A 13,372-nucleotide genomic window follows, 5' to 3' on the forward strand; every position below is an offset into this window, starting at 1 on the left:
ACTGTAAAAGGTACAATTAGTGATCCATACTCTCTAAATTTTGGAAACCCATATTTTGATATCTTAGAAATCTACTTCAATCGATATACATATGCTTCACATTGAATTGGATCACTAAGTTGTAAATTCCATGCATAACTTGTCTTTATGATATGAATGCTTGTGCGACTAACCTTGATAAGCTAGGTGCACCCAAGGTCAAGCTAGGTTCATCATCGAGAAGGCAACACAATGATGTATCAAGAAAAGGAGAAAAGGCTCCTATTCTTAACTCTTGCTTTTATCTGTGTGATTAAATATTGACTTGAAACCATGTAAGATGGTTGTCAAGTATATGTGGGTGCCTACACAAAGAGAAAGGCCACAATAAGGATTGTGTGGGTACTCAAGGCTCTTACCACTAATCTCAAAGGACCCAATTCAAATTGGGTACCAAGATATGAAGCTTAAATTTGTTTTGCAGGATCACTCCTTCAATGGATCAAGTTGGGTGCTCAATAATGAATGTATAAATCATCTTTGGAGATAGTAGCTAGGGTGGTAACAACTGAATCTCAAGTGCATATTATTTTCAAATCTTATCTCTTTTGTGACTTGTGTAGCCACTAAGGAAAAAGAAGCACTTGAGGATATACATCAGTTGTTGATTATGAAATAAAGGTCTAATTGGAAGTTGAATGAATATTATCATATGGTGAACAATCCAAAATTATGTGATGTATTCTCTATCTAGTTAATTTGGATTTGATTCTTCTGTATTAGACACTCACCATAATATGGATTAAGTCAGCCCTTTAGACTTCATTGAACAACCATGCATATTATCCATGTCATTCAAAATATTTTGTGCATAAGGGCTCAAGGGAAATTTAGTCCATATTATGAGGTTTCTCTATTTTAGCAACTTGCTTGCCTTCCACATATAAAGGGTTGCAAAATAAGAAACTAGTGCTTGTGCTACTAATGCCATCTCTTGTGTTGAGTTTATCCATAGAAAATCTATATTGAGAGATGGTGCTTATTATTAAATTGGATAAATCACAAGCTTAAAGGATACTATTCAACTAAAGTAAGATGGAGTTGATAAGATGCCAAGGTATGAAAACTTCCTCTCCTTCAGTTGTTTTTAGTATTCTATCCTTAGTGGGATGTACCATAGTATAGGTTAAATTACCCGCAATATAAAATGTTCAATAGTGCATATAACTTTGACATCAACTATATGTGTGCACTAATTTAAAGTAATTTAGTCTATCCTTTTGGGTTTCAATAATGATGATTCATTTGCCATCCACATATAAGGATCATCATTTGTGAAACCCTCCCTTGTGTTTCTAATGCTCTCTTTTCTAAGTGTTTCAATAAGGTCTTTCCAAGTGCTTTCAAGATGGATTCAAAATCTACGGATATAAGAGTCTTGGTTGTTTCAATCATTGAGTTTCAATCGGTCTCATATCAAGTATGATTGAACCAAGCCAAGATGAATGAAGTTCAAGATCGCCTGGTTGGATGAAATCATAAAGAGAAAAGAAATCACAGTGATTCAAGAAGGGAGTTACACTTTTTGTCAACCAAATAATGAAAATGTAGTGACATATTTATATGATATCCTTCATTATGAGGTTTGAGGTTCATCTTAGCATGCTTTACCCTTTAGGATTTCAATTGATATACTTTTAGCTCTTAAAATTTCAATTGGTTTGATTTTCATCATCTATGTAAAGCATGTTATGTTAAACCAAGATATAGTACAAACATCTCCTTTAACCTCGTATTGTTGATGTGCATAAGTGTACTTTGTGTACTCTTGCATGCACAAATTGAGGGAGAGTTTACCCTATATCTTGTGAGACTAATGATTTCTTTCAAGTTCATGTTGTGTAGTCTCACACCTTGGTGAAAGAAGAACATCAAATGAGGATGAGTGGTTCCAACGAAATGATCAAATAATTACCACATGTCACCCCATGGATTAGTTCTTTTGGGGAACGATATGTGTTCTCTAGCATGATTTCAATTGTTGCAAATTTATTATGCCCTGGCCAAGATATATGATGAACCCCTCTAAGAATCTTAATTGAATCAAGTGCATGTTACAAGTAATTCGAGTACTTGATGCACACATTTAGGGGGAGCTCATTCTATATCCTGTGTCCTTAAATACTAACATTTTCTTTTAGTGAACTTGTGTAGTTCTTTGAAAAGAATGGGTTTCTCTTGATTTTTTTTAAGAGGATATGTTTGTCCTTGGCATGCTAAATTTACTCAATACATGTCGTAATGAAGACTGATGAGCATGAATGAAAATCATCTTGCTTTGTGCAAAAATAATGTCAAGTCTATCAAAAGCTAAGATGGAAATTCATGATTATAATGGAGACCATGTGGCGTAGAACAAAGGTGTGTCACTCCATGAACTATTGTATTACATTTTTTTGTATCTAGGCTCTTACATGCTAGTGTGTGCATGTATATGCAATATCTTAAGTCTCACCATAAGGTTGCACTAGTGGTGATGATTATAGAATCTCTAGATATTTGATTAATACCTCTTGTGGTGATGTCATAAGTTTGTCTTAAGTCATCTTAGTGAGGTATGAGTCAAACATGCTAACTTCTCAAGAATCTTGACTTAAAATATTGCATATCATGTCTATTAGTATACCTTTTGATTATGAGTAATTCCTTCAATTGGTGCAATTTCATATTTTCATACTTTATTTGTACCAAGGTTCAAATTGTAGAACTTAATCCCCTGACCTCACAATTCCAAGTGCATAAGGTAAAACAAGTATTCATCACTTGTATGCACACATTTAGGGGAGAATGGTCTATAATTTGAATCTTTGAGACTAACTTCATTTTCAAGTCTATTATGTGTGTAGTCTCAAATTAGAAAGGAATCTTCAAGCAAAGACAATCGCTTCCACTGCAAATTTGATGGGTATCAAAGATTCTTTGCCCCAATAAATGTATCTTTTATACATTTCATAAGAGAATGAGTTTCTCTTGTATATGCTACTCCAACATCATCTAAAACTGGTAAACATGTATCATATTCTTTTGGATTGCAAATGTCTAAAGTAGCATAGCTTATAAATTCTCCTGTCTAGAACTTAATTGATTAAATAGTGCACATGTTTCTTATGTTGCATGATTATGTTCAATTGATACTCATTTTATGCCAATGGTACTTTAAATTACAAATAAGTACTATCAACTGGTATCAATTGAATTCATATATATGTGCGCACTAAAACTTGAGGAGAACTTAGTGTAATATGCTATTAGTGATCTGCTTATCTATCAAATTGTATCAATTGGTGTTTTTCAATTGATATTTTTCATACATGATCACTAGTTGTATAATTCATACTTGTGCAATTTTCATGCTGCCTCTTTTTATGATAAGAAAATGCTAGGTGACATCTAGACTCCAGGTATCAAGAGTTATCTTTCAATTAGTATGACAATATTCATTTGATATCTTGGACCTATGTCACAATTATGCCAACAAGAGATTGCAAAATGAACTCTAAATACAACACAAGTGTGGAACTCCCCTTGAAAAGGTAAAATGCAAAGGTACATCACTTTATGTCACTTCTCCATTACCTTTGTGCCATATAAGGACCCTTTTCATAATAGTGTGTTCCCATCTTGCTTAATCATAATTTCTACCCTTTATATTCTTTGTATCCTTTTTGGAGATTTATGACAAAGGGGGAGAAATTGTGCATTAAAGCTTACCTTTAGTCTTATGTAACTAAGTGTAAGAAGACTTTTGAAAAGGGGGAGAAATAATTGACAAAAGGGGGTCGAATCATAAGTAAAACATAAGATGAAGGAAATTATGAGTGCATAATATGTCATGAGCATCACGTTTATCTATGACACAAAGCACCCTATGAATAGTATGATATAAGTTGTCTTCACTCTTTGACCCAAATATGTGGTTTTGGCATTTGAGTACAAAATTGGTATTTTCTGAAATGCACATATTTAGGGGGAGGAAACTATATCATAGGATTCAAAATCTTATTTATTAAATCTTATGTAAGCTTTAAATGTGTTGTCATCAATCACCAAAAAGGGGGAGATTGAAAGTGCATTCATCCCTTTTTGTGAGTTTTGGTGATTTGGATAACAACACATTTAAAGGTCTAACAAGTTTGCTAAGTGTTGAACAGGAAATTCAGTATGATGAACATACTTGAATAGTGTATAATGATCAGTGAACAAGGTTCAACACAAGGTCAAATAACCAGTGAGACAATGCAAATGGATATAATATGGTCTCTATATTGGTTTGAATATATGGACAAGTCCTGAGAAATCACTATGCATAAATATGATCATAATAGAGGTTGAAGTGATTAAGAGGATTGGTCAAGCCAAAGTGAATAAGATATGAGGAATCGTGAATTGGCTTGACCATATTACTATTAGTCCATATATGAATATATGAGAATCAAACTGGAGCTTGATTGATCTTAGCAGTTATATCTAGATGACATTCAAGCAAGGTTCACAATATTGAAGAAATGATTCTCTCAATGGATGCTCAATAAGATGTGACTCAAGAATGGCTTGATAGGGTGAAGATAGCAAGGAAAGGGCTTCGAGGAACTAAGTGAAGGTGAAGGCCAAGCGACGGCTTGTAGACCGAGGTACCATGGCTAAGGTGAAGAAGAGAGTACTTGCACTAAGTCGATGAACTAATCAGCTATGAAGAGTTACAACATGTTGATGCATCAGTAAGGTGACTTGAAGCCATGATTTGAACTCATATATGGTGAAATGGCACAAGTCACAGGCTCGATTTGTGTTTGCTTCAAACGGTGAGACAAAGATGTTTGTGATCCTTATGAAGCAACGCCATGGAGAAATCACACTTGAGACACCAATGACTCAAGGAGTTTACTTAATTATATTTTATTTAACTTGAGTATAGGAATCGTCGTACTATCAAGGGGGATCCAAAAAGAAGGTTGGTGTTGGTACTAAAGCTCAAAATCCTTGATCTAAAACTTCCATTTTACCCTAGTTTCACTTCTGTTTTCTCAAAATCTGTGCAGCAGTTCAAAAATCGGTTCAACCGGACCTAAAACCGGTTCAACCGGTTTCTGCACTGTTCCGCTCTGCCACTGCCAGTCTGCCAGTCAGTCCTGTCAGAAAAAGTCGTGTGCAGATTTTGGGAAAACCGGTTCAACCGGATTTGAGCCCGGCTCAACCGGTTTTGAGTCCGGTTGACTCTCCGGCTGAGTAGGTCAGTGAACCGAGTTCTTCCTGGTGGAAACCGGTTCAACCGGTTTACAAACCGGTTCAACCGGTTTTTGGCCAACTTTCCCCAACGGCCACCTGCTTTTGTGGGCACCTTTATATATACCTCCCACACTCTTCCCCACAGAAGTGCACGACTTGGACTCCATTCCTAACCTGAGAAACACCTCCCACTCTCTCACACACACCTCTTGCCTCTCCCATTTCAAATCTTTGGAGAGAAATCTTTGAGTGAGTTTGAGAGCTGCGGTTTTTATGCTTCATCTCCAAATCTCTCTTGCTCTTCTTGATTCGAGCTTTGGTACTACATCGAGTTCTTTGTGGATTCATTACTCTTGGAGCTTCTAGCTCCTAGACGACTAGGTGTCTCTTGTGAGTCTCCAAATCTTGTGGAAGACCACAAGAAAGTTTGTATTACCCGCTCGTTTGAGCAAAGATTAGTGTGTTGGCTTGACCTTTGTGGTCGGCAAGGGAGGATTAGGGTTGAAAGAGACCCGGTTCTTTGTGGGCGCCTCAACGAGGAAGTAGGGCACCTTGGTGGTGTGACCGAACCTCGGGATAAATCTTGTGTCTCTTGTGTTCTTGCTCATTGTGTTTGTTTGTGTTCTTCGTTCTCTCACCATTCCGTGAAAGATTGTTTATATCTTTTTGGTGTGTGGATTTTGAGAAGTGCCCTTCTCAGATCTACTACTTTGAACCCTGTGGATTATTTAGAACATCTCATTTCCAAAGTTAACTGGGTGAATTTCGAGATCAATTCAGTTTTATATCTCATTCTTTAGTTGAGCTCGTTCAAACCAGTTGCACTGGTTTTGACACCGGACGGTTTTACCTAGTTTGTTTCTAGTTTTTGTTGAAAAAGTTTTAACTTGCCTATTCACCCCCCCTCTAGGCAACTTTCAACTACGATGCATTGAACTTATCTTTATGTTTTTTTTCCTTTTTCACTACTAGATGCATGTGGAATGTGGTGATCAGAACACAAAATAACCTATACTCAGAAATAAAAGAACATTTAACTAGTAAAGATTGGTTTGAGGCGAAAATTGAACAACGAAAGTAGAGTAGCAGACTCCGAGGCAGGGCACGCTACCATGTCGCTACCGCTAGGCACGGCGCGCGGCAAGCCTGGTCTGGGCAGATGACAGAGCAGCGGACAAGATGATCCCTCCCGTCTGTCGCTGCTAGCTGCTACTGCTGGTGCCGAACAATTGTTGTAGCCTGGACAACGTGAGCGGAGGCTTCCAAGAGAAGGCAAAGAGGATTGCAGCTCAAGCGTCCACGAGAAGCCAAGTACGTAATCGAGTTTAAACAGGCATGCATATTGTACGTTGATGGGCTTTGGCCTTTTATCAATCTTTGTGTTGTAATCTACATAAACATTTTCTATATATATACACATACACGTATATACGGGGAGGGGCCCTCTGGTTCTCGAAGGCCCGGTGCGGCCGCACCGCCGGCACCTGTCCAGGGCCGGCCCTGGTACTAACAGATTCTACTTTTTATGACAACTTGTCATATCCTATGTTCATGTTGATTATTTTCACATAAGCGAGCTGAGAAGTGAAATGTTTCGCTGACAGAAATCCGATTCTGACTGCCAGAATATAATTTTAAGCTGAAACATTTGTTTAGACTGTTGTTGTAAGGATCCATGTTACACGGAAAGTGAGAAAGAACAGGCACCATCCTGTACTGTGTCTCGCATTGTGATGTTCTCTGTAAGATTGTTACACCGCCATTGTCAGATACTCCATAGAAGGAAGTCCGTCCTGAGTGGGTACTAACTGCAGCCTTGTTGTTGCGGTCCTATCTAGGAGTAAGTCTCTAGCGTGTGAGGCTGTGTCCCTCGGTCACCGGTTGGTGAGCCATGTTCCTAAGTAGTCGTATATATGTTGTTGGCTTGGGCAGTAGGAAGGACAGGTATGAACTTTACTCTGAATCAATACAATCTGTCCCTGTTTCCTCTCCTGTTCTCGTCTCCTACCTCTGCTCCTTCTCTACTATCTCCTCATTCCATTAGCAGTAGCTAACAATTGGTATCAGAGCTCCACCGATCCTCGGATCCTCGTTCCATGGCGTCTTCTTCATCCATCGGCATCAACTTCATCCAGGTGCTGGAACATCAGACGCGCGCCCTCTTCTCGGAGTTGGACAAGCGTCTTCAGGCTCGCGACGACAAATGGGAGTTCCGTGTTGCCGTCCTGGAGTCCCGCGCGGCGGATTCGGAGCGCCAACTCGACAACGTCTCCTCCGACCTGCGAACCGACGTCGCGGCCCAGATCTCAGTGGTGGAGGCGCTCGAGTCCATTGTCGTTGATTCGACACAGCACATGGATTCGGTTTCGTCCAGCATTCGTGCAGATCCGGAGGTGCGCCAAGCGGCGGTGGACGCGACCGCGGAGGATCGGCGCCACCACTTCGAAGCCGCCACCAGCTCACACATCACGGAACTCGAATCGACCACCCAAGTGTTCGAGCTCTGGCATCCCCGCATCGACTCCGCGATCAACCATCTCCACCCCTCCATGGTCAAGGTTCGAGCAGCGATCGACACCAGGGACCTACAGTGGTCGCCTGATGCGCACGGCGGCGGCTCTGGCGGCCTTCTCGGAGAGCCGGGTGGTGAACCAACTGAAATCAGCGGCGCTGCTCATGCCGGTGGCCTACCTCGCCCACATCAACACCCCCATCGGCATCCTGCTATCCAAAGCGTTCGTCGGCGAGGTGCTCTTGGACTTCCTCGGGATGGCCGAGATCGACCCGCTAGCACCACTGGTGACGAACCTGATCAGGGCATTCTGCCGCTGCCCGAGCATGAGCTGCTACGACCTCGCCGGCTCCATCACCGGCAAGAACTACTGCCTCAACAGCTCCGTCGTCGACTTCTTCCTCAAGTACGAGCCCGAGCCGACCTCCACGGTCCACTTTGCTCAAACCGTGCGCGACGTGCTACTGGAGCGCAACATTGCCAGCTACGGCCAGGGCGAGCCGCCGGTGTACCGGATATCTGGCATCCCACCGAGCTCAGCTTCCCCTTCCTGGCGTCCTATCTCCTGCAGTTGGTGATCCGTGAGGAGGAGGGTGAGGTTCCCAGCACCTTGCCCACCCAGTGTTTGATGAATTGGTTCAGCTGCAGCTGTGCCTCAGTGTTGTATGACGTCACCAAACTCATTAAGCCCCTACCAACTCTGGCGATGGGTGTTTCAAGCATACCTCCACCAGCTCCATTGGGTATTCAGCTAGTGCTCGATGCTATGCCTCGTGGGCCACTACTTGGAGATGTGCATGACAAAGGGCCTTGGCCACCACCTATTCAGTTCGGGATGCATGCCACTCAACGCAGGCCAATTCCCTGGCCATCCTTCTCTGGTATTATAATTCGGAGGCACTTGTTGCAATCACTGCCCTTGGTGCCCCACTGCTCAGTAAACATGAGAAAGAGCATGTTTACCCATTGCCAACTCAGTGTGATACATTGGAAGCATTGCTTTGAGTTTTTAGACAATGCACTGTCGGTAGATTGCTTCCAGTCGGGTGCGCCTAAATGGGATCAATCATCTGACACCCACAAGGTATCTTCAGCTGAAGATAAATTGGTTGCGCTGTGCCGATTTCGTCGAGCTCGAGGTCTCTGGGAAAAATGTGATGAGAAATGGAGTCACGCCTACAAATGCATTGTTGATGCTCATCTTCATGCATTGGAAGAAGTTTGGGAGCTCTTGGTGCCTGATCCAACTAAAACCGAAGGACAGAGTCCAGAAGATTCATCTACAGAGCAGCTGTTTATGTTAGTATCTCTGGCTGCTTGGGGAGGTACAAATGTTTCTCAGACTTTGAAATTTCAAGGCCAACTTCAGAATCATTCAGTTCTGATATTGATTGATAGTGGTAGTCCATATACCTTCTTGCATGAGAAGTTCCGTGCATGGTTCCAGCATGTGGATCTGGTGGTTGCTCCATTGCAGGTTCGCGTGGCTAATGGAGAATTGTTACATTGCCAACACAAGATACTGCAGATACCGTGGCAAATTCAGACTTTCAATCACATACAGGACACGATGATCCCTTCAAATTTGGACTGTTTTGGGTGGTGCACATCGGATGCATTTTACAAAGCTGCTGAACCATGTGGGATTGAGGAGGACCTTCAACGTCGGCGTGAAGGTGGTGTGCCACCAAGGTTTCTGATTATAGATGATGGTTGGCAAGAGATAGTTGACTATTATCCAGAGACGTTGCATCAGATGTTTGTTGCGAATGCAGGTTCCAGTTTCAAGCTACCAGGGAATTCTGTGAAAGACTTTCTTGACTCTAAAACTGCTTGAAGATACATGTTTTGGGAACAAAGTTTCAGAACAAGCTTCTTGAAGTAATCGATGCAAGATCCTGCATGTGTTTAGATTCTGCGTCGACTTGAGGGCAAGTCGAATTTTAAGGAGGAGGGAATGTTACACCGCCATTGTCAGATACTCCATAGAAGGAAGTCCGTCCTGAGTGGGTACTAACTGCAGCCTTGTTGTTGCGGTCCTATCTAGGAGTAAGTCTCTAGCGTGTGAGGCTGTGTCCCTCGGTCACCGGTTGGTGAGCCATGTTCCTAAGTAGTCGTATATATGTTGTTGGCTTGGGCAGTAGGAAGGACAGGTATGAACTTTACTCTGAATCAATACAATCTGTCCCTGTTTCCTCTCCTGTTCTCGTCTCCTACCTCTGCTCCTTCTCTACTATCTCCTCATTCCATTAGCAGTAGCTAACAAAGATCGACCACCGTCCTCTTGTGCAAGAGAATATGAGAACCACCCTACCAAAGCCAAGGCGCGGCGTGGACGAACCAGCGCCTCTTGTTCCGGTCGACGTTTTGGGCTTCCATTCGAGATGGGCACGTAGATCCAACCACTCGGCCTTCCGTTCCTGAACGCCGGCTGCCCGGCTGTCACCATACGCTGGCAAACATTCTTAGCGAACGAATCTGATCGACCAGCCCTCCCATGGGATCGTTGCGCCAGCCAAGATGGTGTACTGCGGCCACAAGACTTTGGCTACTCGAGTTACTCACCGGGTGAGAGTATGGACTACGGGCATCGCAGCTTTTACGCAAGAACCAAAGTGCCTGTTTGTTTCGGCTTCTGCCAGCTTCTGGCCACCAAAAGCTGCTGCGGACTGCCAAACGCTCAACTTTTCAGCCAGCTTCTATAAAATTCGTTAGAACAAAAACCATCTAAAATCAACATAAACACATAATCGGTTGAGTCGTTGTAATAGTAGGAATCCGTCACTTTCTAGATCCTGAGCCCTATGAACAACTTTTTCTTCCTCCACACGTAATCGTAATGATACTTAGATTCTCCCCACAGCCAGATTTTCAGAAAAACTGGTCAGAAAAAAGCTGAACCAAACGGCCCCAAAGAAGTGGCGCCCAGTTAGATGTCTGCCTGTCTCCACGGCGCCGGGACGAGGTGGGCTATGGAGCGAGAGCAGTGTCCCTGACCGATTGAATCGCTGTCAGGGTCGCAGCCTCGCAAAGGACACATGCCGCGCGCACGTCGACCACCCCTTGCTTCTGCCCTCCAGGGCCGGCCACACCACACTGGCCGATCGGCTCACGATCAAGCGCGACGCCGACGCGGGCAAGCCGCGGTCGCCCGCTGAGTAAAGGCCCCCGCGCCAGCCGGTTGGGTAAGTTGTTGCGTCCGGCACGTCGCGCTCGCTGGGCTGTCACGCACGCCACGCGGGGCGCGGCCGTGATGATACTTTACCCAATGCCGGATAGGATCGAGAACGCCTTGCCTGGGTTAGTAATTGCGGCGTTGCCGAATCGATCGATCGAGCGGCCTCAGGAAGGAGCCAGCCCAGCTAGCCCATCACGCTCTTGCGTGATGGCGGCCGCCCGGCGGGCTAGCTGCTCGCCGTTCCGTGCACGCGCGGCACAGGGCTCGGTCGTCGCATGGGCGACCGGTTTGGCTTGCTCTGGTTGGCTGGCACACCGGTGTCATGGCGTGCTCTTCTTCGAACATCACGGTGGTGGTTACAGCGGGCCGGGGGCCGGGACGTGGGAGCCACAGTGTCGAGTCGAGTGCTTCCGCTGCTCGCTTTGCACGTACAGCCGCCCGTCGCGTCGCGCCTTCGTGGCACGAGTCGGCAGGGGGCGGGTGCCGGGGCCCGGGTGCGGTGCGATCGTTTTCACCCGCCTAACCCCAAGCCGCAGCTAGGAGAAGGCCTACGTATATATATATCATACACTAGGTATGTGCCCGTGCGTTGCGACGGGAGTAAAAAAATTGTATGAAATATATAAACGGAACGACAGACATCGCTATAATATGCAAAATTTGTGTGGTAAATATTATCAGCATCACACGAATTATTTCTAAAGAGTCAATATAGAATTTTTAATGTCAGACAAATGTGTCGACAACCGTACACTAATCTAATCCTTTTTTACAATATCGATAAGTCTCTGTTTACGTGAGTTGTCCCTAAAATCGTAGATTTGCAAACATAATCTACCGAATATAGTAGTTTGGAACAGCATAGTATCTGAATTTGCTCCTCATTGTATTCTATGCAATGTCATGTAATATACAATACCATGAAAATGGGTATGCTCAAAATAATATAATCTACTAACTTTAATCACGAAAGAAATAATTCTAGTGTCTGAGTCCTACTCATTTTAATAGCTTACATTTAAATTTACGATAAGCTTAGTGTCTACGCTCCACACATTTTAATACTACATTAGTCTTGACCTAAAAAAGCTACGTTCTCTATTTAACTTACGATTAGCAAAACTACGACATAATATTATCGACCTTAGTATCTCATAAATTCTTTGTGAATAATCAATACAACACTAAACTGATAAAAATCAAATTATACTACAATGAAAATATCATAAAAACATTTGGTTTTTATAGTTAGAACGTGATTAACAGTTGTCCATTGGGTCCGTGTCGGTCTGGTCCGATCATCGTGTCGTGTTTGGGCCTTATTTGCAGCATGACAGGTTAATCTCGATACAGACTAATTTTTTATAGTATATAAAACAAAAAAACGTGGATTTTCCCGCACTTAATGAATTGATAGATACAGATACAAAGAACCCAAAAGCATGTATCAGATGTTGGCAGCTTTGCACTCAACTGAAGTAGGCGAGCCGCTAGTTTCCAACATCAGTCGTCGTGACTGGGTCTAGCGGCTGTCTAACTATAGGAGCTCAAAATCTTGCTACTTTCCCCGAGCTCTGGATCGTCGTTGTTGGTGTTGGAAATACTCGCACTGTTACAGATAGAGTAACTGATTATGATCCACATCTACCCACAAACTACAAAAAAGAAGGGACGAATCACGGACGCGGATGGGGCGCGGTGTGTGGATGGGATCGACGATGGTTGTCGATGGGTGGGGGCGCGAATCACGGACGCAACAGCTAGGATTGCGTCCTCGACGACTGACAATGGAGCGGGGACGCGAACCACGGGCGCGAGAGCAGCAGAGAGCGCGGATCAAGGCCGCAATCCCGTCCACGAGCAGTGATTTCGCTCGATTTGGGCGTCGAATTGCCTTCCATGTAGAGCGCGGGAGCAGGGGATGGTCACAGAGAAAGGGGAGGCGCGGGAGGAGGTGGCGGACCTTCCATCGACGTTGTGAGGACTGTGGGTTTGGAGATCTAGCTTCCATTGACGGCGCGACAGGAGGTGAATGCGCGGACCTTCCGAGGACTGCGGGCGAGGAGATTTGGCTTTCCTTCCATTGACGGCGCGGGAGCAGAAGGAGGTGAGGTTGAGGACTGCGGGTTTGTCATTGTGGCTTCCATTGACGGGCGCGATAGGAGGAGGAGATGGCGGACGCAACGACGTGGGGTAGGAAGAGAGCGCGGGAGGGCGGCGGGATGCGGGGCAGGGTGCGTGCGGCAGAACGTGCACCATGGGAGAGGTGTGGACGCCTACATTAGTCACATAATTAGTAGTAGAGATTTAACTAGGTTATGTGGGCCGCGTGTGTAAGTTGGGCCATAGCTCTATAAGCCCGTAATGAGTGGGTGAGGTGAGAAAGCAGAGAACAAAAAGACAGTCACCTTGCCGAT

The sequence above is a fragment of the Zea mays genome, chromosome 5, assembly GCF_902167145.1.
Source record: "Zea mays cultivar B73 chromosome 5, Zm-B73-REFERENCE-NAM-5.0, whole genome shotgun sequence".
Taxonomy (NCBI): domain Eukaryota; kingdom Viridiplantae; phylum Streptophyta; class Magnoliopsida; order Poales; family Poaceae; genus Zea; species Zea mays.